The 27,977-nt window shown below is 51.6% G+C and overlaps 1 long non-coding RNA gene across 2 annotated transcripts in view; it reads right to left on the reverse strand.

Moving 5' to 3' along the window:
- Positions 1 to 27,977, reverse strand: part of LOC139803050 (uncharacterized) — a 64,159-nt gene that overhangs the window by 1,718 nt on the left and 34,464 nt on the right. The window contains exons 7-10 of one of the 2 annotated variants that reach the window (XR_011728859.1): positions 21,860 to 21,995; positions 17,527 to 17,869; positions 16,052 to 16,132; positions 1,001 to 1,140 (exon numbers count right to left, since the gene is read on the reverse strand). This is a non-coding gene — a long non-coding RNA (uncharacterized lncRNA). The remainder of the gene's footprint in view (positions 1 to 1,000; positions 1,141 to 16,051; positions 16,133 to 17,526; positions 17,870 to 21,859; positions 21,996 to 27,977) is intronic. The other variant, XR_011728858.1, reaches the window with a different exon arrangement.

Consider the following 27,977-nt stretch of genomic DNA (forward strand, 5'->3'; position numbering starts at 1 on the left):
CCTCAGCTGCTGCTTGGAGAGAGGAGGAACCAGAGCAGTGAGTAGCCGTAGGATGCTGGGATGGTCTGGCTTGGAAAGGACCTTTCAGGTCATCAGCATCAGCCATTCACCCAACCCTGCCAAAGACTTTGATGTCTTCAGCTCACAGTCCTTCATAAGACTGAAAGCAACCAGAACCTCCTCCAGCCCCCATGGGCCTCCATGGGACCTCAAATGACATCCCAAAAGGGCTCCTGTTAGAAAGGTCTCCCAAAGCCAGGCCCTCAGGGGGTTGTCCTCTCCACCAGGCTCCTCTAAAGGCTCCCTGCAGGTCTCTTCTCCTTCCTTCTCCAGGTCTGAACACCTCTACCAAGCCCAAGGGCCAGGTCTCCTGGAGCTGGTGGAACCGAGGGGTTTCCTCCCCTTTTCCTTGCTCCTGGGTTTGAAGAAGCAGCAAATCCTGGTGCAGTCTGGAGAGGGTGAAGGTACTGCAGGATGGAGCAAGAGCCTTCCCCAGCTGGCACAGAGAGAGGGACCCAAGAGCCCAGGCAGGACCAGGCAAGGTCAAGGAGGAGCTGAGCTCACCCCGTGCAGACCCCTGGGGCTTCTCACGGGGCTCCCAGGGGACGTTTTGTGGAGAACCCTGTGCAGATCCTGCCTGCACATCACTGCTTTAAGCCCCTCCAGCAGCTTAAGCCTTTTGAGGCCTTTCAAGTGCTCAGAAAGAAGGGCTGAACCTTCAGCTGCTGCTTAAACACTTTAAGCTGATCTAAAAGCTGTCAGGAACACCCACTGCTTGATGGGGCTTTGGTGGCCCAAGTGCTCTGGTGGCCCTGTCACACCCACCCTGACACCGGGGCTGCCACAGCAGCTCTGCTCCTACAGAGTCCTCACAGAGCTTGGGGGTGGTACAAGAGCCTCTCTCATCCTTCCAGCTCCTCCTCAGCTTTCCCCTGCAGCTCCCTGGGGAGAGGGAGGTCTCCAGGCACCATGTCCTGTGCCCATGAGGATTGTCACCTACCTCTCTATTTCTTTTTTTTTCCCAGCCACTTTTCATCTTTGCAAGCCGAGTTCTGCAGGGAGAGGTGCTCAGGAGCTGGGTTCTTAATGGTGCTTTCTGGCCCAGCCCAGCTGGAGGGGAGGTTGCTGGTTATCATCCTGCTGGGAAAAAAAGAAAGAAAGAATTGCTGGAGCCTGCAGCTGTGAGGACAGGGGACAAGGCTCAGCAGGATGAAGCCACATCTCCACACCTTCATTCAGCCCAGGGGACATGTCCCTTTGGCCATCTGCTCACCCACCTTCCTTCTGCAAGTCCAGAACTGTCTCTGGTAACATCTGAACAGCACAGGTTGTCCAGGGAGGTGCCCTCATCCCTGGAGATGCTCAAGGTGAGGCTTGAGGAGGCTCTGAGCACCCTGAGCTGGGTGAGGATTTCCCTGTGACTGCAAGGGGGTGGCACTGGGTGACCTGGAGAGGTCCCTTCCAACCCAATCCATCCTCTGATTGTTCCCTACAGCCAGGGCTCTGGAACCACCCCAGCCCATCACACTTTTCCCTTGTGTTGACCCCCAGGCTGGCCACCCCAGTGCTACCCCACATCACCCCAAGTGTCCCTTCTGGAGCATCTCCACAAGCTCTGTCAGGGTTCTTTCTACCCTCAGCTGCTGCCCTGGGCAAAAGGAAACTCATTTTATGATCCACGTTGTGGCTGCCCCATCCCTGGCAGTGTCTCAGCCCAGGTTGGATGGGGCTTGGAGCACCCTGGGCTTTGGGAGGTGTCCTTGGCATGGAGGTTGGAATTAGATGATCTTGAAGGTCCTTTCTAACCCAAACCATTCTATTCTATTCCATTTAGGCTGAACTTGATGATCTCAGAGGTCCTGTCCAGCCTCAATGATTCTGTGATCTTATTTCCTCAGGTCCCCACCACAAGAGAAGGGTTGGGGGCTGTGGGTAACTTCTGAGGAGGTTTTCTGGGCAATTTGAGGTGGTGAGGCAGCATGGTTTCTGTGTCTGATTTTTGGAGCAGAAACACAACCTTCACCCCCCTCAGCTTGCCTCCAGCTCTGCTCGAGGAGGTATTGCAGCAGGCAGTGATCAGAAATGGAGTGACTCAAGAGAACTGCAGCATTTCCAAGAAATGGGCACTGAAACAAGCTTGAGGTCAGAGCAGAGCTGCCAGCTCTCTCTAATGGCTCGCTCCAAAGTGCAGCCTCGTCCTTGGGGCTGCAGCTGTAAGGTCACTGCTGCTCACTGAAGGCTCCAGGGTGGAGGTGCCAAAGCTTTTGAGGTTTCTGAGCTGCTCGAGGGCAGCGTTGGGGCAGGTGGCAATGCTGGCTGGGCCACCTGGAGATGGCAGTGGCACCCCAAAGGTCAGCGTGGGCCAACAAGGACATGGAGGGAATCTGGAGGTGAGTCAGGACCAAGGGGGAGGGCTGTGCTCAGCCCTGGTGAGGCCACACCTCGAGTCCTGTGTCCAGTTCTGGGCCCCTCAGCTCAGGAAGGAGATTGAGGTGCTGGAGCAGGTCCAGAGAAGAGCAAGGAGGCTGGGAAGGGATCCAGCACAAGTCCTGTGAGGAAGGGCTGAGGGAGCTGGGGGTGTTGAGGCTGGAGAAGAGGAGGCTCAGGGGAGACCTCATCACTCTCTCCAACTCCCTGAAAGGAGGTTGGAGCCAGGGGGGTTTGGGCTCTTTTCCCAGGCAACTCTCAGCAAGACAAGAGGGCACAAGAGGTCTCAAGTTGTGCCAGGGGAGGTTTAGGTTGGACATTAGAAAGAATTTCCTTACTGAGAGGGTGATCAGCCATTGGAATGGGCTGCCCAGGGAAGGGGTGGATTCTCCATCCCTGGAGATATTTCAAAAGAGCCTGGATGTGGCACTCAGTGCCATGGGCTGGGAACCACGGGGGGAGTGGAGCAAGGGTTGGACTTGATGAGCTCTGAGGTCCCTTCCAACCCAGCCCATTCTAGGATTCTATGAAGGGCTGAGGAAAGATCTTCTCCTGAGCAACAGCAGCAAGGTGGCTTCATGCAGCTGGTTCAACTTCTGTGTGCTGCAGCCACCACATTGTCCCTCAGTGAGAAGCTTGAGATGCCACCGACACATCCTCTGCCAGGGCCCCAGCTCCTGGAGTCTGAGCAGCAGGGAAGGGAGCCCATGTCCTCCCTTAACTGGGTTAGTGGGGGCAAGATTGGATTAGCAATTTGTGAGTTAGTCAGAGTCGAAAACCAGGAGATAAAACAAAGTGTGACAGCCTGAGCAGCCCCTGTCACCCGGGATGGATCACAGTGCTAATGGCCAACGACAGCCACACATCCCTAACACAATAACCCAGCCCGGGATATTGGCACCATCACAGCCCCTTCCCCTGATAATAACTCAGGGGGGAAACTCGAACAGGGGTGTAGCCAACCCCTGCCTGCTCCTCACAACCCCCCAGCCAGGCAGCAAGGCCCTGGTGGAGTCAGGGGCTCTGCCCCTGCCAGGTCCCATCCCTGGACACGGCACCCGTGGGGATCCTGGGCATTGATCCCATGGAGGGGTGGGGGGACACAGCTCTAGCTCAGAACAGTCAGCACAGGCAGCTCAACAACAAGGATTTGGGAGGTTGTTTTTGCTATTCTATTCTAATAGCATTGTGCACCCTCTGTATTTTAGTGACACCAACCATTCCCAGTTTGCCCAGGAACTGTTTGTCTATAGTTTGTCTTCTGCTGCTCCTTCTGGCTATGGTGGGAGAAGTAATGCTGGAGAAGTTACCAAAAAAAAACCCAAACAACAAGCCCCAGACTTGTTCAGAAAACGGGGAATGCAATTGTGGCTCCAAGTCCTGTTGCTACCCCATTTTGGCCAGGTCAGAGGCCTGGGATTACCAATGGTTGATGACATCCCCAGGGCTGGGTAGGGCATCCTCCATGTCACCCTTTCCAGCAAATCCAACTGAACTTTGGCTCAGACAATGCTGGGAATGTCCATGTGGGGCAGTGAAGCATGGACATGGAGTAAGCAGGGACATCCCCAGCTGGACCAGGTTGCTCAGAGCCTTCTCAAGCCCTCCCATGAAGATCTCCAGGGATGGGGTCTCAGCTACCTCCCTGGGCAACCTGCTCCAGTTTTCCACTCCCCATCATCCCTCCAGCTCTTGCAAAACACCCCAGTTATGCTCCTCTCCCCCTGTCATCCATGGGCACCTCCTTTGGAGCTGTGGCCACTTGTTGCCCCGAGCATGGGGTCCCTCTGAGAGACAGCTGCGGGGCAGGCAGAGGAAAACTGAGCCTCACTTCCAAACAGGGGCATTTCCCCCGGGGGCTGGAGGGCAGAAGTCAGGGGAGGAGGTATCTTGATGCTCCCACGCTGCCTGGCTGGGTTTTTCCTTCCAAACCTGCCCCGAGCAGGGGGTTTGCTGCAGCACCCTGCATCGGCAGCACGGAAGGGAGGGCTCAGCTTGTTGGGTTTAATTGGAATAATGAAGCTGTGAGCCTAAGAGGAGGAGGAGGGGAGTGCTGAGGCTGTAATTGGCAGAGATTTGGGAAGCGTGAGGCTGTCTGCTGGCAGCCATATGGAAGCAGCAAAGTGCGAGCGGTGAGTGACAGCCCGGACCTGTGGCGCGCTCATTAATTCCCCAGCAGAGCTGTGATTGATGTGTCAGCTCCCTGCTGCTCCCTGCTGCTCCGCGATGCGGGCGGCTGCCTCCACATCACTGCTGCAGCTCCTGCTGCAGCCCGGGCTGGGGAGAGACGAAAGGGAGCAGGGGAGGAGAGGAGGAAAACGGAGAAAAGGAGGGCAAGAGCGAGAGAGGCGGAACGGGAGGAAGGTTGCAGGGCAGGAGGGGTGGATGGGTGGAGAGATGGAGGGATGCAGGGATGGATGGATGCAGGGATGGATGCAGGGATGGATGGATGGATAGAGGCATGGAGGGATGCAGGGATGGATGGAGGCATGGAGGGATGCAGGGATGGATGAGGGAAGGAGGGAGGGAGGGAGGGAATGAGGGAGGAAGGGAAGGATTAATGGGTGGGTGGATGGATAGATGGATGTTCTAAACAAAGCATTAGTATCTGCAAAGCCTGGTCAGCCCCCAAGACAGGCTTCAATTCAGGCTTTCAATCCAGAGTCAGGATTTGGACCCAGAAATCACTGGGGTCACAAGTGTTTCACAGCCCCCAGGACCCTCAGGGCTCTCTGGTCCTGCTTGTGCTCTTGGAAGTCGTGCCAGGCTGCAGGCAAACTGGCAGGGCTGGCCTACCCACCCTGGCCCCCCTGCCTTGCTACCCCTCTGCCTCTCAACCTCCTTTCTTTATCACCCCAACTCTCCTGCTACAGCCCTGGTGGGGTTACAGCAACGCCAGCACAACCAGCTCACCAGCTTTAGCTCCTCAGGCTTCCTGCAGCATTTCCACCTTCCCTTCAGCTCCACCCGTGTCCATCTGTGCAGGCTGCAAACCCACCCTGTGCAAACCCCCTTGCATTTCTGGTACGTCTGCCCCTTCTCCATCGAAGCCACTATTGCAGCCCTCCCAAAGTTTAAATGCCCTTTTCCCTTAGGGAAGGGGAGCAAGTCCTGGCTGTGTGACCAGCTCCTGTCTGCAGCTGATGTTTCATCCAGCATCACCTGCCTGCACGACTCTGGGCTTCTCATCCCTCCCTCCCAGGAGAGCAGCTGCCCATGAAGGGGAACGGGGGAGAAACTGCCAAGATGATAACTCATTTGGGTGAGGCCATCAGGGCTCATTTGCTTTGCCCTGTTGCCTCCGTGAAGGAGCAGGCAACATGATTTGTGTGGAGAAGACAACTTCAGCTCTTCCCTCTCCGGGCGTTCTCTGGGTCCTCGCTGGGGGGGAGAAGCCGAGGTGAAAGCTGCCCCCAGGCCTGGCTGTTGCATGCTGCCAAGCTAGAAAAAAGCAGCTGTGTTTCCCCAGGCTGCTTCATTGGAAGCACACGGCCACTCCACTGATCTGAAGAAGGAAGAAGAGCAAGATGGAGATGGAAAATTTGGTTTGATTGCAGAGCTCCAGCCGTGGAGTTCCTCTAGCAGGAAACAGTAACAGCCTGGGTAGCCAGAAGCTTTGGCTCCAGTACAGGCAGTTTTTCTTGTAGGTATTCACTTGTACAAAGAAGCCCATTAGGTAAAGTAGCTCAGAATAACTCTCATTTGCAGACTACATGGTGAGGAGGTGGCTTCTGAGCAACTGGTACCTCCTACACAGCAACTGCAACTGTTCCTGGAGTAGGCTGAGGCTTTTGCTCATCGTGATGCTGAGATGTCTGTTGTGCAGCTCAGCTCCAGCCCCAGTGGCTTCCTCAAGAGCTCAGTCATACTTGGACAAGCAGGGACCACATTTGGGCTGAAGAAAAGGTCCTCTACCTGCTCCCTCTGCACAGAGAAGATGCCAGCCACAAAACCCCAGTGAGGCTTCTTGGGGAGTTGTTCTGCACCCCGTTTGTTCTTCACTGGGTGGGTCTGCTAGCAGCCAGCTCCCACTTCAGCCCCAAGCTGGATACAGACTGCCACGAGCTGTCCTTCCCCCTATGCCTGTTGCTTTGCTCCTAGGGACAACCCTGACCTTGAACTGAGCATCAGTGCCACATCCAGCTGGAGCTGGACCAGCAGCCTGGGGCTGCCTCTGCTGTCACCTCTGAGGGACCAGGTTGTCCCACGGGAGTCACTGGGGTCCTCAGCCCAAGTGAAAGCATCCCAGGTGGGAGCAGGTTCAGCAGAAAGCAGCTCTGCTCCTCTGGGCAGGAGCAGTGCTTTGGTAGAGCAGTGAAGAAATGAGTTAGAAGAGTGTGCCACCCAAACACAGCAACCCAGCCAGGTTTTCCCACAGGTTTCCCTCCCCACAGGTGGTTCCAGGGGTTGAAAGGTATCCCTGAGAGCCTGGGATGCCATTTCCAAAGCTCTGTCCCAGCAGCTCTGCTTACAGCCAACCTGTCCTCCAGCCACTGGAGCTGAGCAGATGAGGTGAGTGCTGATGCTCAAGTCCCTGGAGCTTCCCAGGTCCTGCATGGGTGGGAGACAACAGAAGGCAGCATCTGATTTGTCCTCTGTGTCCATCTCAGTGTTCCTACAGCTCAGGAGGGATGTGGAGGTGGCTGGGTTGTGCTGGGACAGGCACAGCCAGCTCACCAACCACAGCAGCCTTCACCTGCCTGGGATGCTCCAAGATCCCTCTGGGGTCCACCTGGGGCTGGAGGTGCTGGTGACCCCATTTCATGACTTCCCCAACTCAGGCCTGGCAGAGTTTTGCCTGCAAATGAGCCAGGTGATGCATCTCTGCTTCTTCATCACATCAGACTCCTCGGGTTCCCAACCTGGATGCTCCTCAGTCCAAAATTCACCTCCCAAACTCACGCTGCTGCTGCTGCTGCTGCTGCTGCATCTTTGTGGGGAGAACATTCCCCCTGGCAAGCTCAGCAGGAGAGCTTCTGGAGAACAAATATCAAAGTGTGACAACGGCAGCTGATTACAAATAGCAGGAACATTTGCAGAGAGCTGCTCTGCAGGACTGCTCCCCCCGTGCAAGAGGCTGCTCCCTCTGCCCTCGGAGCGGAGCCCACATGCTCCCCAAGGATGCTCCAGCTCTTGGACTGGCTACCCGAGATCTGCAGAGCTGCTCTGACTCACCCAGCCTGGGAAAAAGTACATGAAAAAGGGTGGCAGGAACAGACCAGGGAGAAAGACAGGACAGAAAAGGAATTCTGAAAGCTGAAGTGTGAAAGCAGAAGGATCCGGTGGGTGCTGTAGCCTGCTGGCCGTGCAGACCTCTGGGAGGTGGCAGGAGGAACAGGTTAAGCAACCTTTTCATCTCAGTGCTGCTGCAGAACATGCTCCAGGATTGCAAATCCCACCTCAAAATACCTGAACGTGTTTTTCCAACCCAACACCTCTGTGTGGTTTTTTTTCTCCCCTGGATGGGTTTGCATCTCAGCTTTGAATCTCTCTGCAGAGCGTGGTGCCCCAGGGACTCTGTTTGCATCCCGTCAGGACAGGGAACTTGACCTTCCTGGCAGCAGGTTCCAAGGTGGGCTGTGGGGCTTTCTGGGAATGGAGAGGCAACCCAGAGGATTTGAGACACCAGGGAAGGTGATGATCCAGTCCTAGCAGCCCAGGCTGCCAGCAGTCAGTGCTTGCAGATATTAAACAAATGTTCACGGGCAATTTTCAGGGTACGTCTGGTACCATCTGTCAGAGCAGCACTGGTAGGTTTTAATTATGGTTTATACTCTGTTTTCAAGCACCTGGTTTCTTTTTTTTTTTTTTCCAAACTGTCTATTATTCATGGTAAGATGCTAAACAGTGCCTTGCTTCTGCTGTCTGCTGCTCCCTGTCAGCAGCTGGGCCAGGTTTATAAACAGGGAGATGGTGTCAAAGGTGGGCAAGAAGCAATTCCATGACCAGTTCCAGGTTCATCTTTGGAGCAATTTGCCTGAGGAGTTCCTTAGGTAAATGATCTGTGGAGAGAAAATGGCTCCCAGCACCTTCCCAAAGAATCAGGATATCCCCCTGGAGAAGAAATCTGGTCCAGTTTGGGTAATCCCACCTCCAGGTGGCCAGGTCCCAGTAGTAACCAAGTTCCTTGCTTTCTATCTCCTTACAACCTGGATATTTCAGACCAATTTGCTCTTGTCAACTCAGCCATGAGACAGCTGGTGCTGGAGGTTTGCAGCTCTGTTATTAAAGTTACTGCCTGTGGGTTGGGAGCATGGAGGGGATGGCTCTGAAATCACCACTAAGCTGCAGTGAATGATGTCTTCAAGCCATGCTGAAGCCAGGGATGCAGGGAAGCTGTGCTGGGTGGAGCAGCTATGAGGCTGCTACAGGAGGTAGAGCAGGAGGACCTCCTGGTTACATCTTGGGGACAGGTGGGATGGGATGGGATGGGATGGGATGGGATGGGATCACCTTCCAGTGGCTTCTCCAGCAAAAAAATCCAGGGGTGTTCAGGCTGGAGAAGAGAAGGGAGCAATGGGGAGACCTTAGAGCACCTTCCAGTGCCTGAAGGGGCTCCAGGAAAGCTGGGGAGGGACTTGGGACAAGGGCCTGGAGGGATGGGATGAGGGGGAAGGGTTTCCAGCTGCAAGAGGAGAGATGGAGAGGAGATGGGAGGGAGAAATTCCTTGGTGTGAGGGTGCTGAGCCCCTGGGTGCCCAGGTTGTCCCCAGAAGCTGTGGCTGCCCCATCCCTGGCAGTGTTGAAGGTTGGATGGGGCTTGGAGCCCCCTGGGCTGGGGGAGGGGTCCCTGCCCATGGCAGGGGGTTCAGAACTAAATGCCCTTGAAGGTCCTTTCCAACCCACCCCCTCCTGTGGTTCTCTGATTCTATGAACGTCCACAACAAATTCAGCAGTGGATAAAAGATCCACCACAACAATTCACCCCATAAAGTGTCTGTGAAACAATGGGGGCACAGACCCAAAAGGGGTGGTGACAAACCCAGGCTGCCAAATCCACTTCCATCCCTGCTATGGCACTTCCAGTGAGTAAGCACTTGCCAATACATATGGTGTTTTTGTAGATGTGAAATGTCACGGAACATAACGTACTGATATGTTTAAAAATAAATTGCTGGGATAGCTTTAAAAAAAAATGACTGAAGGGAAGGGACTCGTGGTGGGGTTTGCTGAGGATTAACGTTGTCATTTGATTTGGGTAAAGCCTGATTCAGGTGTCAAGCTAAGTATTCACTTAATAAACTGGGGTGGTTTGGTGGGTTTGGTGGTTTTTTTTTCGCCTGCTCCCTGAGGAGCAGTGGGGAACGAGGTCAGTTTCTTAATTAATGAATGCAAATTGCTGTTTTCTCCCTCTCCATTTAAATGTTAGTGATACCTGTCTTATCTCCTTAGAGCTAATTGAACAGCAACAAACATGCAGGACTTCAAGGAAGTCCTTGTAGGACTCGTAGGAGCAGGATGAAACTCGGAGAAATAACCCAGAAGAGCTGCAAAGTGATCATAAAAACCCCATCAGTGTGTGCACACACTTTTAAAAGCACTGATCAAAGAACAAGGCACCAAAGTCCCAAAGCCATGTTCAGAACTGCTCAGCAAATAGCCATTGTGTATTCCCAGGAATTTCAGAGGATAATTGGTGCCAATTTCCTTTGGGATTTTTTTTTCCTTTAAAAAAAAATATAAAATATCAAAGTACAGGGTTGATTTTTCAGGGAAAAATAATCATTCATTTGGGTACAAAATCCCTGGGTTCTGCAAGGAATGACAGAAAGGTTTTAAAAGTGAAGAAAGATGCACAAAGAAAACCTCTTTTGTACAGAATTACAAAGCCCTCAGCATCATCTCCAAGTGCTCCTTGTGTTTCCTTCCCTTCCCTTTCATAGCTGTATATTCTTTAAGAGAACTATTTGAAAAACGTGACCGAGGTGAAAATAAATAAAGAAATAAATAAATCTACAAAAATAATAATCCCAGGAGCTATTTCTAGCATGAAAGGTTTTTTTCACCTTCACACCAGAACCATCTCCTGGGCTGTGCAGAAGGGAAGGGGCTCAGCCCAGCGGGGAGCAGAGGCAGGATGGGAGGGGGCCCATTACAGCTCGGGTGGCACAGCAGGATGCTCACCTCTCAGGAGCTGTTTTGAGGAGCAAAAAGCAGAGCTGCTTTATCCCTAGGAAAACATTCCATGGTTTGGTTTTTTTTGCAAGTCTCTCTCCTGCCTCCCCCAGCCCACCTTTCTCAGGGCTCTGCTCTCCAAGCCTTGCGTGCAGGTGGCTTCACCTTGAACACCTCCGAGCACTTCTCCCCTGCTCCAGGGCAGAGAGATTCACTTAAGTAACTCCAGACACTGCTAAGGGTGCTCAGAGGTCCACGGAGGGGCTGAGCCCACTCGGGTACCTTGAGCAGGGAGGTTCTGAAGCGAAGTGTGAGACCGTGGGAAGTGTCTGGAGCTTTGGGGAGGTTTGGAGGCTGCAGCATGGCTGGCAGGGAGGCTCTGGGTGCCAGCCTGGCAGCCAGCTGCCACCAGCCTTATGGCTCTGCCCACATGCAGCCCCTCTGCAGCGCTTCCTCCATGTGCAATATCAACATTGCAGGAGCTCAGGAATGGTTTGCATGTCATTATCCTGAAGGTTTATTTGAATAAAAAGATGATGGGGGGGAGGGAAGGGAGGGAAGGAGGGAGAGCCCATCGGAATCTCGTCGGATGATGCAAAGTCTGGCGGCTCCGGCTCCCATGGAGGGCTCAGAGCACAGCCAGGCAGCCGTGTCTCTGTTTGAAGCCTGCTGCTGAGACATGTTGCCACTGAGATTCCCAAGCCCCACATTTTAAAATATTCATCCCCACAGCCCCAGCTTCCCCCTCTCCCGCGGAGCCGAAATCCAGGCGGAGCCGAGAATCTATCTGGCATCCCCTGGTGGCTTCGCTTCTCCCTGCTGCAGGAAGGAGCAGGGAGCCCTCAAACCAAAACCTCCCCAGATCTTCACAGAGCAGAGCCAGACCTGCTGGCAGAGCAGAGAGTGTCCTCCAGTTGTCATCTCTTCATAGCTGCAGCATCTGGGATAAAGAATGAGGAGGAATCCATCCTAAAGGATCCTTGAGGAACATCCACGGTCCTGTCAAGAGCTGCAAGATCTGAGCAGAGTCCTTCAGGGACATCCCCACTTGCTGCTGCTACCCAGAGCAGGCAGGAGTGGCTCTAAGGAAGACAGATGCACACACTTGCTCTTGATCTCCAAGAGTGCTCATCAAGCTTTATCCTTCCTGAGCTGCCCATAAGCTCCTGGGCACACAGACCCCACTTGAGGAGAACTCAAAGGGTAGGGCACAGTCCCGAGGTGACCACAGCTGCTTCAAAATTACTTTTCTGGGGGACAAGGGTCCCATTCCAAGGAATCTGGGTGCTCTACTGTATGCACAGGCTCCAGTTCAGCGGAAGCTCCATGAAAAGCCTGAGCTCAGGAGGTACCCCAAGGGTTCAAACTTCTCCTAGAAATCACCAAGTGTTCTTTCCAGCAACCCCCAAGCCAAGCCACACTTTTTGTGGCTCAAACTGAGCTGAGACAGGCCGGGTGGTTCAGAAGACTTTGACCATTTTGTCCCTGGTTATTGCCCTGCTGATTCCCATAATGGATGAGCAGAGCTCAGCCCCAGTGCTGGGCGAGTGGCTGGGTTGCTTTGCATGCACCAGGGGCACGGGATTCAGGCTGTAAATGGGATGATCTAATAACAAACATAATTGCTGGTTTATAGACTCTGAGTACTGCCACGTCAGGAGCTCATCTGACTGCCAGGCCATTGTACAAGTGGCAAGTCCCCCCCATCAACCCTGCCACCAAGTAGCTCTTCAAAAGCTCCTCCATGCAACAGCTCCATTCCCACTCCTCACACCCACTCCAACACCCGAGGAGCTGAACACCTCTATCACCAATCACTGGCAATAAATTAATCCTTCCATCCCTTAAAGCTGTGAGGCTGGACATCAGAAAACACAGCACTTACTCCCTGGCTGCAACTCTTTCTGCTTTCCCAACCTCCAGAGCGATGCTGGAGGGGAAACTGAGGCAGGAGCAGAAGGTGACAGCAGACCCCTGGGCTACCAGGTGGGTTTCTCTTATCCTCCCCTACTCCCAGTGCTTTTCTCTCCAGTTCATTGGGGTTAAATTCCAGAGCCCAACAATTAATTTATCTCAGGTGTTTTGCACAGCTCCAGAGCACCCCAATCCTGCTAATATTTAGGAGAAAAAAAGAAATCCTGTTAATGTTCAGAAACGGAGAGGCTGGCAATTGCAACAGCACTTTTGAATCATTCTGAATTTTGCACTGGGGCAGCTTCTGGGGGTGTCTTGTTTCCTGTGGGTGTGGAAGGGTTGAGGAGGAATTGCTGTTGGAAACGCAGACGAGGAATCCGAGCTGGGAGCGAGAGCGCAGTGCAGGACACCAGAGCTTTCCCACAGCCCCAACTGCAAATCCAATTAATCCCAGGGTAGGCAGAAGGGAAATGTGCAGCTGGAGGGACCCACAGCGGATGCTTTGAAACAGCTTTAACTTCCCACCCCAGGAGCACCTCAGCCAGAGAGGAGAAATGGGTTGGGAAATGAGTTGGAGCCCAGCAGCCACCTGAGCACCCAGGCTGGTTCCCTAGGGCTGAGCTCGGGTGTTTCTGGGGAGAAAAGGGATGGTTTGGGGGATGGGAGCTGCACTCCTGCTGTTGCCATGTGCTGCCCCCCACCTGCGCTGGTTTGGGGACACAGCCCCCACCCTGACCCAAGTCCTGTCCCTGGTCTCCCCCGTGCCCCTTGTCCCCTGAGCACGCTGCCATTCCCACCTCCTCCATCACTTGGGCTCTGCTTAAACTCCTGGCCTAATGATTTCCACGCTGAGCTCTCCTCTGGGCCCAGGGGATGAGAAGAATTCACATCCTGGAAATTTCAGCCTCTTATTTCAGAATTAATTTTGCAAGCTCCTCCTCGGACAGAGCTCTCTGCGGGCTCAGGCAGAGCAGGGCCAGAGCGAGGGGAAAGTCATGTTGCTGGTTAAATCTCCAAAGCAAAAAATAATCCATTTTAATGAAGGTTCACAATCTGCAAGGAATGTGAAACAATGTTGTCAGCTAAGCTGTTGCATTATTCACTTTTATTTGTACAAGGTCCTTCCATTAATATTTGACTACAAGAGAATGCAATTAAAAATTTTCTACTTGAATAAACCTCTCGCCACTGTGTTAGTTAAGGGATAAAAAAAAAAAAAAAAAAAAAAAACCAACATTTTTACGTTGCTGGAGAGGGGAATTTAGCACAGTGGCTCCGTGCACATGGGGCACACGCCAACTCTTTTAGCTTCCCTGCACCCCATATTTTGTTCTCTATTCCTTCATCACATCTCTCCTCTGCTTCCCTTCTCCCCCTCTGGAGCATCCCAAAGCAATCTCTTCCCTCTGAGCAGAACCAAAGCAAGCTGCCACGTGGGGAGGGGGCTGTGCAGGCAGGTGGGAAGCACCCCAAGCCCACAATTCCTGGTGATTTCACAAAAAAACCCAACAGCAAGGCTTGTCTCAGAGCCATCAGGAAGTGGGGCTCTGCATTCCTGTGGTTCCTGGCAGGGAGGGATGATTTATTATTTAAATTTCAGCACGCATGGATGGGCACTGAATTAGTTGTAGCCTCCCAGGGAGGGAGGGAAAAAAAAAAACCACCACAAACTCACAGCCTTCTAAGATCCTGGAAGACACGAGGAGAAGACACGAGGTTGGCTGGCAGGCTGGTGACAGAAGGGAAGCTGCTGGGAGGAAGGCTGAGGTTCCAGAGCACCCAAGAACAAAGGGGGTTTAGTGAAAATAGTTTAGGTGAGGAGATGAACACTTTATCCTCTCCCAGCCATCTCCTGGAGTCTCTGGCACTGCTCACCCACAACTGTGGCCCCTGGGACAAGCAGCTGATGGCCAAAGGGAAGTTCACTGGTTGTTCAGGAGGCTGAAAGCCAGAAGTGGATGAGATTAGGAGAAAATACTTGTGTGTGTACAAGAGGAGGCTCTGGCCTTAGGTTCCTAGCAGAGGGTTGGAGCCAGGACCTTTGGAGTAGAAATTGAGGGGCAAAATAGGGGCAAAACAGGCCAACCTTGGGGGCAGGAAGATGGGAAGATGCAGGAGACCAATGGGCTGGGTCAGGTGTAGAAGACACACTAGGACCAGGTGAATCAGGACCTTGGCAAGTGGCTTGTAAGGGGAAAGGACCCCCAGGAGAGTTTTCACCACCCCAGGGCTCTCCAGGTGAGCAGAGCAGCAAACAGAGGTGATAGTGGGGGATGGAGGCCCTGGTTCAGCAGCAGCCTGTGGATCACCACTGGATTTTTTGGAAGATCTGCTGGATCACACAGTGGACAGCCAGCTGTCAAGAGGCACTGTACAACCCTGTCACATGCCAAAACCTCACTGGTCCCTGTTGGAAATTCATCCACTGACCATTAAATAGAACCCAGGAACATGGTAACATGGGTAGATCTACATCTACCTCCTTCCAGGGGCCAACCAGACACCTTCTGCTGTGCAACCAGCAGCAATTGCAATCAACAATTAGGGAGCATCCTGCTCTTCCATCCTCTCCTGATCTCAGAGCTGTGGCTCTAACCACTGGTGAAGGTGGCAGTGATGTCCAGAGCTCCTGGAGGAGCTGTGGGTGCCACCTGTGGGTACTGCTGAGGTGCTCCAGCTGCACTATGGAGATCTCCCATCCTCTTAGCTGCTACTGCAAGGCAAGAATGAGCTCACAAAGTGCAACCTCATCTGTCCATGGAACGTTAAGCACCACCTAGAGCAGGTCCTTGGAGTCTCAGATTGCACAACACATACAGAGGAATCTTTGGACCTTAAATGCTTCGACTCTTCTCTGATAAAATGAGGGTGAAGAAGCTCATCCATCTCCCAGAGCATCATGAGAAATCAGTCCATCAGTTTGCCTCCCATTAATGTGATCTGGGCCAAGGAGATGAATAATTCTGTCCCCAGCAGAAGATTTGTACAGTGAGCAGCACAGAAGACAAGGGAGCACATCAAACAATAAAGCTAAAGCCAGAGAGTGAGGAATGGTTTGTTAGGTCCATGCTGTTCATCCCAGCTCAGCCTCTTCATCCCTGGGGGGGTCTTGGAGAAGCAAACCATGTTTGTAGGGAGCTGATGTGGTCTGGGCACACACACAGGGGCTGCCTTCCTAACTGGGATGTGTCCCACCTTGCTGGTGAGGTAACAGCAACCTATGTATTGCTGTGGGTTGTGGGGTTTGTTTTGGTTTTGTTTTTTTTTTTTAAATGCTACGTTTTTCTACATAATGACCCCAAGAGGTTTAATCCTTGTTGAGCTGCAGCCTTCAGCAAGGCCCTGGGGCTCCAAGCCCCATCCAACCTCCAACACTGCCAGGGATGGGGCAGCCACAGCTTCTGGGGGCAAACTGGGCACCCAGGGGCTCAGCACCCTCACACCAAGGAATTTCTTCCTCATATCTCCATCTCAATCTCCTCTCTTCCAACTTAAATTCTCCTCTCTTCCAACTTAAATCACTTCCCACCATCACTCCATGGTCTTATAAAAAGTCCCTTCCTGGGTTTTTTATATATATATATAAAAGAAATACCTTCATTCCAGAACAGCTCTACCAGTTCCAGTTGCCCTTTCAGGGGAGATGAACATGGAAAACTCTCCAGGCAGAGGCAGCCTGAAAAAAAATTCAAAGCAAATGTAAAAGGCAGTGGCTGAAGGGGAGCTGGAGACTCATCTTCAGGGAGCCCCTCTCCAACAGGTACAGAGCACTAAAAGGTGCTAAAATATGATGTTTATTGAATGATCAAGGAGCACTGCACTGGCTGCTCAGGAAGATTTATTCTCCATCTGTGCTTGTTTTTATTCCACTGGCACGCCTAATAAATATCAGCTCTTTTAAACAAAAAGCATCTGCATTTGAAACCTGTTAGCAAACCTTTGGCATTTCCCAAAGATTTGGCATCAAAAGCTCCCTGCCTGGAGGCCCATGTGTTTTTCCCCAGGACTTGCTGGGATTTCTCAGACGTGAGGGGGGTTGGAGGTCCCTTGGGTTGGCTCCGTTGATTTAAAAAAAAAAAGCAAAAACTACAAAAATCTCTGGTTTGGGCTCACACCCTTCCAGGTCCACACACAGGTGACTCCCAAGAACCTTAAAAAGCATTTACCAAGTGAAAGGTGCAGAACACACCAGCTCAGCAAGTCTCAGAAACATTTTGTGTGCAAGCAGAGAGGAAAAATAAAATAATTTTTAAAATTAATATAAAAAATAAAAACTCACCAAACACCAGGGCCTTGTGGGTAAAGTTTGGTGACTTCCAAATGCAGAAGCCATTGTTCCAAGCTGTTCCATGTGGCTCCCCAGAGGGTTGGGCCATAAAGGATAACAACCTTTGCCTGCTGGGAGCTATTAGCTTAAATGGGACTGCATTTTAGCTGCAGAGACTGTTAAGCCTGATTATAATGGTGGCATTGGATTTGTATGTGCTGGGCTCCATGCAGATGGATTTCACAAAAAAAAAATTTAAAAATTGGAAGAAATTACATCCAGGAAAGGGAGTTAAAGGGAAAAAAATTAGAATAAAATCAAAAAGAAAATCAAAAACCTCAAAGATGTTAAACCAGGTTCAACATCATGATGGGAAAGTTAGGAGCAAAAATGGTTTGGAAGCTTTGGAAAGGGGCAGATGTATTAATAATGATCAAAGTGTCCACGTTTCTCTTCTTCCCTTTTGCATGCAATTTATATGATTTCATTAGGGCAGCCCACGGGTCCCTGCACACTCATTAGGAGTGTGAGCACAAGAAATCAGCTGGCTGGTGACACACGACATTTGGCAGCTCTCGTAACCCTCCCTGCAGGTGTTATCTGGAGATTAGCACTTCTCCCTCCCCCGTCCTCTCTGGATGCAGCTTCCAGCCCAGGAAATCTCATCAGATGAGGTAGCAAAAGCTGGGTTTCTACACCCTGGAACCAAGCTGGTAATTTATCCCTCCAGAAAGCATCAGATCTTGTAGAGTTATCTGTCTGCCAGCACCAGGGTGTTGGTTCACACCTCCCCACAAACTCACCTTGCAGCCTCCTGCTGGGGAAGGTGAAGGACTTCACTCTTCAGCATCTTCTGCTCAAGGTGTTGGGGTTTTTTTTTTTTGGTTTCTTGGGTCCCACACTGAACTCTTCCTGGCTGGTTTCTCCACCACAGCCTCCACGTTGTTCTCCAGCTTCCCCTCCTCAGACACCTCAACAGCCCCAGGACAGTGCAGCTGGGAGGCACAGCAGCTTCTTCGTTTCCAGAGCCATTTCCAGGCTTCCAATTAATCCAGATAATCATTAATAAGCCTGGTTCTTCATGCAGCTGCCTGCTCCCAGGTTCTAAACCCATTTCCTTGGCTCAGTCGGGATTTACCGGGGATGCTGGAAGGGAAGAAAGGATGAGCAAGAACCACACCTGAAGCAACCTGATGATAAGATTCAGTTTCAGAGCCAAGCTTCAGCATCCCACCCCATCTCCCCCCTCATAAAGAGGCACCCAGAGCAGGTAGGAAAGGGCACAGCACCCACCACCCATGCCAGCACCCAAGCAGGGAGCACTCTCATTTCACCCCCTCTCCCAGGGCAGCAATCTTGGACTCTACAGCCTTGGCCAAGGTCATCTTCCCACCCTCAATAGCTTCATCACATCTCCAAACTCCACTGCTTGGACAGATGGGGCCTTAGTGCCCAGTAATTCTAGTTTTTAAAACATTTTGCAAAACTTCTCCCTCCTTCTAAAGGCTTAAGGAGAACAAAAAAAAAAAAAAAAAGTATATATATATAATAAAAATGCACATTCCCTATTTAGAAACATTCTTGTGATGTTTATTGGAACGAGCTGAAAGAGCTGAGGTTTGAAAATTAGTATCTGGCAAGGAAACAGTGTCCTCAGGGGCCAGAGAACAAGGCTCACTGGGAGGAAAGCGATGGGCCCAGCCTTTAAAAGCTGGAAAATTGCAAACCAAGTGTGCTCAGCAGTATTTTCCTTTATGCAGTTCTTTTATTCTTAAGATGAAAATTGCTCAGGACAAAAGCATCAGCCTGATACCTGGGACAGTCTGCACCTCACTCGCCTCTTTTTTATTTCTTATTCCTGAGAAAAATCCATGGCTCTTTGAAGAGAAGTCATGTTCAGCAAGAAGCAAATGCCAACGTGACCATTTTTAATGCAAATTCCCTGAGATCTCCCTCACACCACACAAGAAATCTGTGGCAGTGCCTCAGCGGGGCTGTCACTCAGAGGGGAGCAGGGACCTGGGGTGCTTTTCCTCCAGCAGAATTCTCCTTGCTCCTTTCCCCCCTCCTGAACACCCCTGGGAGACCTCATCCCACCCCTCAGTGGTTTCAGGGAGGCACCGCTGGGCAAGGGGTGAGCAGAGTCCCCAGCAGAGCTTGGGGACAGGGACAGAGGGATGTCCTGTGTCCCCCCCCTCCAGCCAGGCAGCATGCACAGGGTTAAACCCCACACTGCTATTCCTGGAGGGTTCATGGTACAGCTGCCCTCCCAGCTCAGGGCTTGGGGAGGGGGGTGGGACACGGGGGTGACTTTCCCAGCAGTTCTTCCCACACTCACCCTCCGTGGGGACCCAGAGCTGCTCTGCAGAGCAGCACAGTGACCCAGAGGTTCCCACAGCCCTTGCTGGGAGGAGGAGGAGACAGAGGAGGAGCAGGGAGGAGGTGCAGCCCATCGAGCATCACCCCTGGGAGCCATAAATGCCACCAAACCCAGGGGGACTGATGGCTGCACCCCAGAGCCCACCCCCCCCCCCAGCTCTCTTGGGGGGATCTGCAGGATTACAACCCTAAAATGGTTGGGAAAGACCTTTAAGTTCAACCATGAACCCAGCCCTGCCAAGGCCACCACTAAACCCCATCATCACAGAAGGACAGGGGTTGGAAGAGACCCCTGGAGATCACTGAATCCACCCCCACTGAATCCCCCTGAGCACCACGTCTGCAGGGCCTCTAAACACCCCCAGGGACAGAGACCCCACCACCTCCAGTGTCCAGGAGCAGTGAAGAATTCTTCCACATTAGAGACCCTGGTGCTGGCTGGGGGTGACTCCTCTGCCCCAGGAATGTCCTACACCAAGGGAAATCCTGGCCGTGATGGTTCAGCAACTGCTGATTTACAGTTTCCAAGTGCTTTAGTAGTATTAATTATTTCATCCTCATTAATTAGCTCCATCTGGTCAGCACGCAGCTGAGGATGCCTGCAGGAAAGGTCATTTCCACCAGGTGCTCAGACACTTTGTCTTTCCTGGGGAGACGACACTCCCAAAAGCAGCCAAGAGCTGGGATGAAGGGAGAAGAACCCACGACCAGTGTCCACTGCTCAAGAGAACCAGGAGAGAAGGTCGATTAAAACCTGCTGAGCTGTAACCCAGCCTGCTTGGCTCTTTAATGCTTATTGCAGCCCTCAGCTCTTCCTCTCCTTGCAAGACAAATGTGATGACTGCTCCAGGAGCCTTCCCCAGCAACATTCAATCCACCACTGAGTTTTTGCTGGGGGGCAGGTTGAGATTGTGCAGATATAATAACTCCATTCATCACTGCTGAGCAGGGGTGGGCAAACAGAGCTTTGTAAATGACTGGGGCAGCTTGGTAGCTCCCATCCCACCAATCTCCCTGACAGGCAATCCCAGCTTGCCCTCCAGCCTGGGAGAAGCACAGCCAGAGGAGCTGGAGCTGCTGCCACCCTGCCCAGCGTGGACCCTGAACCTGGATGGGCACGGGAGGAAAGTGGAGGGGAAGGAGCTCAACCTCCTGGTGCCTCCCAGGGAAAATGCTCAGAGCAGCAGGAACAGCACAGCTGGGGGGGTGGTACCCCAGCAGTGGTACCCCAACCATGAGTGATGGACAGGGCACCCCCATCTGCCAGCAGGACACAGAAAGAAGGTCCTCAAGTTGTGCCAGGGGATGTTTGGATATTAGGAGAAATATATTGACTGAAAGGGTTGTTAAACACTGGCACAGGCTGCTCAGGGCAGTGGTGGAGTCACCATCCCTGGAGGTGTTCAAGAGCTGTGCAGATGTGGAGCTGAGGGACAGGGATTAGCTCTGGACTCAGGAGAGCTGGGGTAATGGGGGGACTGGATCTGAAAAGAACCAGAACCACTCAGTGATGCTGGGACCCTCCTGTTGGCTTTGGGAACTTGGTGCTTGGACCCCACCAGGTTCCTGTGTCCAAAGTGGAACACCTAAGGCTCTTGGTGCACTCCCAGCACACTCACACATCCACACACCACAGACACACACAGAGCCTGGAGATACAGCCCCTCCCCTTCTGTCCACCTCCCACTGTCCAAAACAGGAAAGAAAAATAACCAGTATTTAAAAATAAAAGCTGTGGAGATACACAGCAGCTCCAGGGGGATCCCACCTGCCTCCTCTTCACCTCTGCACCCAGGAAACACAACCCAGGAGCTGTTGGAGCCCTGATTCCCAGCACCCACCCCCTCTGCTGACCCGGGAGCTGTCACAGCAAGGAAGGGATTTTCTCACCCTCTGGAGCATCCCAGGCTGCAAAGGGCTCTGTGGGAAGTGTTGGGCTGACAGTGGCTGCAGAGAAACCACCTGGTGACCACCTGGGCAAGGTGCCCCTCCAGCACCCACGGGCTGGGCAGACTGGCCAATTTTCATTGGATATTTCTGTATCTGTTTTGAGGTTTTTGGGATGATTGGGATCTGTTGGGTTTTGGGGTTTTTTTTCCCCTGCATTTTCAATCACCAAATTTGTACAGAAGGATCCTTTTGGAAGCCTGGAGTTTCAGGGGGTGCTTGCTGCTACCTGGGCTCTTCATGAGAAGGGTTGCATCTGTTAAAGAAAATGCAAGGGGCTGTCTTTTTATCTTGCTGGACACCAAGCATCCTTTCTAGAGCTTAATAGAAATTTGAGGGAGACACCTGCTGCCAAGGATGCAACACCAACAAAAAAAAATATATTGATTTAGCCTGTTTGAGTTAATTTTTTTTTTTCAGAATATTTCTGAGGGTGCAATCTCCTGTTTTTGTTTTCTGCAGGAAGGTGCTCAGATGCTGCTCAGTAAAGCACCGATTACCCATGCGCATTTTTCAGGCTTCAAAAAAAAAAAATCATAATAAAGAGCAGGTTTTTAGGACTATTTTTCCTTTCTGAAGCAGTTAGAAAACCAGAGTGACTTCCTCCAGAAGCACCAGCTCTCTGCAAAGGGAGAGGAAATAAATAAATATGTGGCTCTCTGACGCAAATCATTATCAGAATGCCTCCCAGCAGCAGATATTCCAACAGGGTAATGAAGTTCAGGTACTCATTGTACTCTGTCAGACCAAACAACTCACTTTTAGTATTCCTCCAGTGTTTCCTTCCCAGTAAGCACTATATTTACTTACATGTTACTCTACGGGCACTATATTTACTTCCATTTTTCCACCACTTGTCTTATTTCAAGGGAACAGCAGCACGGGGACCTTGGGTCAGGGGATGGGGAAGCATCAGGATGAACATGGAAATCAAGCCATGGAAGGGCTGGAAGTCACAGAATGAGAGAACATCAGGTTGGAAGGGACCTCAAGGATCATCTGGTCCAACCCTCCTCACATTATTGTTTATGTGAGATGTCTCAGCACCCGTTGAGGTGAGACTTCAAAAATTCCAAAGTGGGGGAATCCACCACTTCCCTTGGGAGACCATTCCTGAGATTCTCCTCAGAGTAAAGAATTTTCCAGTTGTGTTCAATCAGAATCTCACATTCAGAGATCTCATGAGTTGGACCCGGAATGGTAAAGAGGGAAGAAGTTTACAGCACACAGAGCTGTGACTGGTCTGGACTGGGAAAACTGGGAGGAACAGCTCTACAGGAAGCAGGGCAGGATCAGAGTTGTATAAAATCTGCATAGAAACAGGGTGGATATGTGCAGGAGCACCAGGGAACAGCATGGCCCTAAGCAATAACCAACTCAGAAGGGCTGGACCAGATGATCCTTGAGGTGCCTTCCAACCTATGATTCAGCTGGGAAAGGCACAGGAAAAAAAACCACACTGAGAGCACCCAGGGGAAGCAGACACACAGCAGGATACAAAGATCATCAGACCAAAAACTCAAGGCCCTCTTGGTGGGGCAGCTTCATATTTTTGTTTTAGAAAGCCTTAAATTTGTCCTGCCAGACAAAGTGCACTGCCTGCATTTACTGTTTGACACAGATCAACTCTTTCCCAGGGGCTGTGGCCTCTCCTGAACAGACTGAAAGATGCTGGGAACATCATTTCTGTCCCTCAACTTCTGAATCCTGGAGTAACCTGCGAGCAGAGCCCAGACTGACCAAGGAGAAGTCAGCTGGGACCACCATGGGGGCAAAACTAAAGGCCAGACTCAGGACCAAAATGGGGTTGCCCTCATTCAGTCTTTGCAGGTTTTTTTTTCCTTCCTCCTCTTCCAGATGTAGCTTCACTGGAGAGGTGGATGGCTCATGGACTATTGGGAAGGAGAGAGAGCAGCCTGGTAAACATTTAGATGTGGAGATCTGGGCCACCAGTGTGGTCCTCTGGGCAGCAAGGAGCAAGACAAAGCTTCTAAAAAAAGCTACAGAAAAAACCCCAAACCAAACCAACAGCCCAGCTATAAACTGGAAAATAATCTCTGATGGAAAGGATGCAAATCTCAGAGGCTGCAGCCCTGTTTGATGCCAGTGTTCTAATGAAGCACAAGAAGAAAGACATTTCTGACTGGGACTGGAAAAGAGACATTTGCATAATGCCTGTCTGCAGCTTGGGGTGTTATGCTGGGATGGCTTTAGAGGAAGGACAGGCTGTCCTCTTGGAAGTGGCACTGAAAATGTGCTGCCCTCAGAAACTAAGGCACAGCACTTGGGTTCTTTGAGGGGTGCTGAGATGCTTACCAGGGGACCTGGGGACAGCAGTGAGGGTGCAGAAGGGGACCCACAACCTTCCCAAGCTTGTCCCAGTCTGGCAGGAGCTGGGAGCACTGTGCCAGGTCAGGTCTGAAGAGATACGGGAGCAGACAGGGAGGTGACAAGCACAGCTACAAACAGGTGCCACCAGCCCCAAGAAGATGACCCTGGGGACAAGTAGCCCCGAAGCCTTCCACAATGAAATGTATTCTTCTGAATGAACCTGGATGTAGGGAGGGAAACAGTTTGTCAGCCAGATAATAGGAGAAAGGAAAGGACTAAGGCAGACAAAAAGGCTGGCCAGGTCCCCCAGGTGGGTGACCATCCGTGCAATGACAACGTTGGTTTTGTGGAAATGATCTTCTGATGGAATTTTGCATAACAAACCTGGAGAGAAGCATTTCTGTGCTGGACTGAGGACTGTAACAGAATGAGAGTTTGTTACTTACTGCAACCTGAGGATGGAGAAAGCCACGGGGATCCCACCAAACCCATCCCTTGCTTGGGAAAGGGAACGTGTCCATCCCCAAGCTGTACCCAGCTCCTGCTCCTCCCTGTTAAATCAAGGTTCATCTTTCCAAAACCTGAGCTTCCTTAGAAATTAGATTTATATTGGATATTAGGAAAAACTCCTTTACCCTGAGGGCAGTGGAACCATGGCACAGGGTGCCCAGGGGGGTGGTTGAGGCCGCATCCCTGGAGATGCTCAAGGTGAGGCTTGAGGATGCTCTGAGCACCCTGAGCTGGTGAGGGTGTCCCTGTGACTGCAGGGGGTGGCACTGGGTGACCTTGAGAGGTCCCCTCCAACCCAAATTATTCTATGAGTCACTGAAATTCTAGCAACAGAAATACAGGAGCTGAGAGCGGACACCAAAGTGGACTTTTTTTTTCCCTATCTTTCCATTTTTTTTAAACAATTCTATACTTAGAAGTCTCCTGATGGACCTCAAAGTGGACCTGTTCCTCTCTTCTCTTTAGATGATTTATTAATTACAGGCGGATTTACAGCAGAACTGCAGTCCCCTCAGTCCTGGTGATTTGTGTGAGGCTGGGAAAAACACTTCACCCTCTGCAAGAACAAACCCCGTGTGCCTCCCCAAAAAAGGGAACGTAGTCCTTAAAAGACTACACAGAGAGAGACACACACAAATATCTGTTCATAAATATATACAGCTTTTTTGGGGGGGCCATGTATCTCCTGCTTCAGGACTGAATCTATTTTTATGCTTTCCTAAATGACCATGGAAGAGCATTTCAAACGCAGAGCAAAGAATAACATCCTTGTGTTCCCAGGCAGAGACACATGCAGGATGGACTTGGCTGAAAAAAAGAAAAACCAAGGCTTTGAAAGAAAGAGAAAGGAAGAAGAAAGTAACTTGAGCAACTACAAACTTCAAGCTTCTCATCTTGTTGTCACAGCATGAGATATTTTTTTAGTTGGTAGAAAGAGCTCCTGGATTCCCATCTTGGGAAGAGCACAAAGAAGAAATATAAAATCTCTTTCAAATTGGGAAGAAAAAGAGGAATTTGAGACTGTTGGGGAAATAGTTAAATGCTGTGGATGCTCCCAGACACTTGGTAATTGCAGAGTACCTGCTTCTGGGTGTTGCTTCTTGGGTGCTGAGCCCCTGGTTGCCCAGGTTGCCCCCAGAAGCTGTGGCTGCCCCATCCCTGGCAGTGTTGAAGGTTGGATGGGGCTTGGAGCCCCCTGGGCTGGGGGAGGGGTCCCTGACCATGGCAGGGGGGATGGGATGGTCTTGAAGGTCCCTCCCAACACAAAGCAGTCTGGAATTCTGGGATTCTATAGCTCAGCCATAGAGAAAGATGCTTCTCTCTTGTGAGAAAGACACCTGGACCAGAACCAGGTCAGGAAGCAACCAGGAGAGGCAGCCTGAGCTGTTGTTCCTGAAAGAAGGCTTCAGAAAATACAGTTTCTAACCAAGAAAAACCTGTGAGACACAGAACACTCAGATGTGAGATTGCAAGTTGGGATCTTCAAATCCTTTCCCTGAACATCAGCAGGAGTAGGGCCAAATGAAAAGTGTCATTGCTCATTTGCTTGTTGTCACTGTGTGGTGACAAGCTGAAGCAGGATGGGCCTCTGGCATCTGAGGATGTGACACAACCTGTAGGTGCTCCAGGAAGAAAGGGGAAAGCATAAGAAAGGGAGGAGGGGAAGACAAGTGGGAAGTTACAGAAAACTGCCAAGACAAAGCCGTTTTGGGGCAAGAAGGTTATTTGGAAAGAGAAAACCCATGAGGGCTGGGCTTGAATTGCCATGCTGGGTGGCATCTGTGTGGTGGGCTTGGAGAGCCCACGGGGCTGTCCTGGAGCTGGCATCCTCACTCTGGGAGCAGCCTGGGTTGGGTTTCTGCCTTCCAGCAGGGGATGACAAGGAAGACAAAAGCCCCTGGCAGGTGCCTGCAGCCCATCCAAGCTCCAGAGGTTTCCAAGCCAATGACAAAGCCAAGAGGAAAGGGGAGGGCTCCCTTCCTTCTGGGAGCAAATTCTTTGAAGCCAGAGGTGCCAGTGCCCTCCCAAGGTGGGACCAGCCCTGCCATGCTCCTCACAGGATGCCTGCTGGGGTCACCCTGGGCAAAGGGAAGGATGGACCCCGTGGGTGAGGTGGGACCCACAGCATCGGGTGTGAGGGCAGCAGCTCAGATATTAAACCAGAGTAAAAGCAGAGAAGTGCTGAGCCCCGGGGCAGGAGGGGGAAAGCACGGCGCCAGAAATTGATTCCATTAAAAAGTAATCTCAAATTTAATAAAAGTTATGATTTGATTATAGCCATAGAACCGGAGGGCAGGGAAGGGAGGGGGCAGAGGGATGGGGAGGAGGGAGGCAGCAAGGAGAGGGGGCAGGGCAGCTCTTGGGTCTACCTGAGCATCCAGCAAGGCTCTCCCAGCTCATCACCCCCCCAAGCATCCCTGCTCCTCCCTCCATCCCCATCACAGCTCCTGCACTGAGCAACTCACTGCAGGATTTGGGCATGGGAGGGTGATGGAGCTGGGCAGGACAGAGAGCACCATGAAGCAGCTCTCTGAAATAAAGATAACTTTAGTGACATCAGGGCTTCCAGCCTGCTGGGATGGATGCAAAGAAGCCCTCAGGCCTCCTTGAAGATGCTCTTGCTTTGCTGAAGCCTGCTGGCACAGCTTCTCTGGGCAAAGCCACTCTGACCTGGCTTCTCCAGCCCCTGCCTTCCCTGCAGATGAGTCCTCACTCCCCTCTGGGCACTGGGACTGCCAGAGGGGCAGAAAGATGTGGTGGGTTGGGGCAACCTGCCCACACCAGGACCAGCAGATGCTGAGCTGAGCCAGGTGGCTGCAGGTAGAGCCTAAATGCCAGGATGGTGAGGGTGACACCTTGAGTGTCCTCAGCTATGACACAGCCTTTAAAAGCTGACCTTGCCTTCCCTCAGGTCCCAGCAGACAGCCTGTCACAGGGTGTCCTCTCCTGGTGAGCTGCAGCCACTCTTGGGGCCACGGCTGGGAGGGATGAGCCAGGGTAACACCAGTGGGAGGGTGAAGTGGGGCATGGGAAGCAGCTGAATCCTGACTCAGCCCCCACGTTGCTCCAGGGGATGCAAGAGCTGCTCCTCATTTTTAGAATGGGCACGAGCTGGGGCTGAGAGGAGAGGGACCAGGGTGGGGAGGTGCTCCAGACCTATGTCCCACAACTGAAGTACTGAGAAAAGAGGTGGTGGAGGCAAACCAAGAGGAATTGACTCGTTCATGGAGAGGGTTTTTTGGTCACATCCCATGAGGTACCCAAGAGCCAAGGTTCTGCTGTGTGGGATAAACACATCAAACCCCACTGGTTTGGGTGTTGGGGGAACACAAGAACCCCAACCCCTGGAACAAGAACTTGCAGGGGGAGTTTGGGTCAGTGCCCAGGTGGTCCCCTCTCCTGGTGTCCCTGCTGATGTGGATCAGGTTGGCAGCTGGGTGGCCCCAGGGTGTTGGCAGGGAAGGAGTGTGAGGGAGGGAGGGAGGGATGGATGGATGGATGGATGGATGGATGGATGGATGGATGGATGGATGTGGGAATCTTGTTGGATGTGAGACCCACAGATGTTCCTTTAAGTGGAGGAAATGGGCAGAGGCTGTTAGCACAGCCAGAAATGCACGGGCAGGCAGAAAAGGAGGGAAGGGAGAATAATTAATATAATACCAATTATCTGGGTTTTACCTTTTAAGCTGAGCTATTATATTATTTGAAAGCGTGTGGTTAGGGAAGTAAAGAACAAAAGGAGGAAATAAAAATGTGTTAGGACTCAAAGAAATCTGATATTAGGAATTAAATGGAATCTAATGCTGGTATAAGGCCCACAACTGAGTGGGCATGATAAAATTGATGGGAGTGTTACTGAAAAGTCAAATAAGCTCCAAAAATATTTCTGCTTGATAATTAAAAGGGGGAAAAAAAAAAGAACAAAAAAAAGAACAGCATATTGGAAGTTTACAGAGCTAATGAGATATTTTTCATTCTAAACTGTAACTATCTGCAGTGCTGGTTATTAAATTGTATTATTGAGTCAACTGCATTTAAATTAGAGATGCTGTGCAATGGGCTTCCAAGTGGTTTTGGAGCAACT

The sequence above is a fragment of the Heliangelus exortis genome, chromosome 15 (genome assembly GCF_036169615.1).
Source record: "Heliangelus exortis chromosome 15, bHelExo1.hap1, whole genome shotgun sequence".
NCBI lineage: Eukaryota > Metazoa > Chordata > Aves > Apodiformes > Trochilidae > Heliangelus > Heliangelus exortis.